The sequence below is a fragment of the Belonocnema kinseyi genome, chromosome 6, assembly GCF_010883055.1.
Source record: "Belonocnema kinseyi isolate 2016_QV_RU_SX_M_011 chromosome 6, B_treatae_v1, whole genome shotgun sequence".
Taxonomy (NCBI): Eukaryota; Metazoa; Arthropoda; class Insecta; order Hymenoptera; family Cynipidae; genus Belonocnema; species Belonocnema kinseyi.
The window spans coordinates 136,769,557-136,772,743 of NC_046662.1; positions in this window are offsets into that span (position 1 = coordinate 136,769,557).

Consider the following 3,187-nt stretch of genomic DNA (forward strand, 5'->3'; position numbering starts at 1 on the left):
ACCTCTCCCTCTCTCGTCCTTTCCCTCTCATAATCACGCATCCTCCCTGCTATACTGGTCGATTTAACAGGTTACACTGTCATACAGCTTTCACCCCTTGGACCAAAGATTCTGTACTCTGTCAACTACTAGCAGTTCTTATGCTATATGTGCAATTTTAAAGGATAAAACTGTATTTTATGTTTTTAATGTTGTAATCGAGAACACGAGTAAACGAATTACATAGAATTCAGAAACGTTTTTCAACTGCATATGATTAACAGTATTTTTTCTTATTCGTTTCTATCCATGTATACTAGGGTGAGTGGACACAAAAATTCTAGAATTCCAATTCGATGCAAAGCAAAAAAGTAGCATATTGAGACCCTAAAAAAGTATAATTAATTTAAAATCGATAGATATGCACATTTTTTACCCGCGCTGAAAAAAAAGGTTTAAAAAGTTTCTCCTTTGCAGAGTTTTTAAATATTCATAAGTTTCAATTTTGTCTACATTCCTGGAGACTAAAAGTCTTCCTAATTTTTTTCCGAATTTCAATCAATTATTTTCTAATATAAAATTCCAATTTAAGGCAACCGCGTTTTCGGAAAATATTCTTAAAACCTGTATAAATAGAAAAATCATTTTTTCAGGTACTTCTAAAGTTTCCAGTAACAAAAATGCATTAGAAAAAAAAATCACCAAGACCTTCTTTCGGATTCAAAGATGCTAAGTATGGCAGTTTGTAATACTCGAAAAGGTGAACAATTTATCCTCCTGACTTTTTTCAATAAAAAGAAAATTATCACAGTTATAGCATTTGCAAAATTCAGAAAAGCAAACGAATGTAAACAATTTATTTCAAACTTTCATTGCATCAAAAAAAAATTCAAGAAAAGAATAAAGTTACTTTTTGAAAACACTCAAAGTTTATCATAACAACTTTTTGAATTAAAAAAATCTAAAATTCACATTTTGATCGCACAAAAAATAACGAAAACTAAAAATTTGCATTTTGCGGTCAAACTATGCTTGATACGAAAAAAGATGAAAAGAAAAGAACTATGCATACAAAAAAGATATATAAATTTCGTATTAATTACTTTTTGATAGGATGCGCATTTTTTATTTCATGCTTAAAAACAACGTGAAAAACTAAAACTTTATACAAAGGACACAAATAACGAAACAATTGAAAACAAAAAATATGCGCACCCAAAAAAGAGCTAAACATATTTCCTTTGTCAATTTTTGTTAAGATGCATAGTTATTGTGTGAATCGTAAGAAATAAGATTTAAAAGAAAAAAAATAATTTTTGAAAAAGCGACACAATATAATAAAAAAAGGATGAACAAAAGTTTCTCATCGAAGAAGAGCTATAAATTTATCATTAATAATTTGGGATATGACACGTAGTTATTGTTTTAATCGTGAAAAATAAAATATCTCTACAAATTTTCTTATAACCACATTGTGCAAGGATGCGTGTTTTTGTTTCAAATACTCAAAAATGACATTGAAAATAGAAAAATTAAATTTGAGGAAAAATGAACCAAGTTGCAATAAAATATTTAATAACAAAATTTTTTTCTATGGATACTAGGACAATGAAGATGCTTCTGTTTCAATAATATTACAGTCACGCGGCTATTTTATTTAAATTAAATAATCGTCCAATAGGCCTTGCACGAGGGTGAAAATAAAAAAAATACACGTAACTTAAGGCCCCAGCCTTCATAAAGGCAACCCTGAAATCTTAAATCCTTTCGGGCACCTTAACCCAAATTTAGAGAGGACAATAAAAAATGCGATATCCAACGATATGCCATAATAATAAATTAAAGTCCCAAAAATCCCCTAGGATTAACCAACTCAGTTCTTAAGTAGAGGGGGGTAGGGGGGGGGAAGGAATTTTAGCAAGATAGTTTCTAATAGAACGTGTATATAAAAACAAGAAAATATTTTTAAAAGAACTAAAACTGTATAAGAAAGTGACAATTTGAGAAACGAAGCAAAATTAGGTAATCAAATGTACAATAGTTAACAAACAATCTAACAAACATTTATAAACACTTACTTTTAAGAGAATCTCTGAAACAATTAATAGGCCTGTTAATATTATTACAAAAAAGGAGGGTGGTCGTTAAAATAATTATACATAAAATAATAAGGAAGGATAATTGCCGAAAAAGGATTAGAGACAAGGAAGGAGAGAGTTGAACAGACAATGACAATAAGAGGCCGTAAGAGGTCAGTCCGTTAGGAAAATACGAGTACGAAGCTGTCGCTGCTACAACAAAAACAAGTTGATAATGATTAGTCAATAATATCAATTAATTATTAAGTCATTGGTGAGTTCACTTAATCAATAATATCACAAAAATGAGGGGACTATTGTAAATGAATGAAAAAAACTCAAGAAAAAAGAAGGGCCGCATCGGCAATATCCTAAAGCAGAATAAATCAGAAAAGTATCACATAATGAAAAAGGGCGACATAAATAGGATAGACTCCACAAGTCAGGTCACTAAACATAGCACTGAAATAATCAGGTGGAACACTAGGCGACGAGAGGATTACTGGCTGGCCCTCCAGTATTCTAACTTATTCACTACACATAGCGATCCAGCCAAAGGGGTTATTAGAACGTTTTTAGAGTATACGGAAAGAAAAGAATCCTGGCTGAATCGCTATGAAAAAGGATTAAAGTCCTACCTAAAAAAAAATGAAGCGACAGATATAACGAAGCCCACAACGATTGAGACATCGAGCTTATAATATGACAAATTTATAATCACCCCACAATGATACAACCCTGCGAACCCAGGACTAAGAATGGGGAGAATACTATTTTCTAGTCCTAATACCCAAAACCTGGGCACCGAGAACAAAAGACTTGTGCTACCTGCCCATCAATCAAGTCGGTAATTCGAACTTTCCGCATCTCAACCCCTCCTAACTCCAACCCTCTCGACTCAGGACGATCCCCTGATTGAATTTCATTATCCACTACTCCAGGTGCCTTGGCTTCATTGCCCGGATGCCACATGCCAACGCGTGTGCGCTCTAGGCTTCACTGCGCCAGTTAGGGCTATTGAAATATTTTCGACTTCGAAGCTAAACGCTGTAAGTTTGGTTTAATAAGCCCCTTCTGTATTTTAATAATTTGCCCCTTATTGACTTCATCCGATTCTCTACTTCCAAATC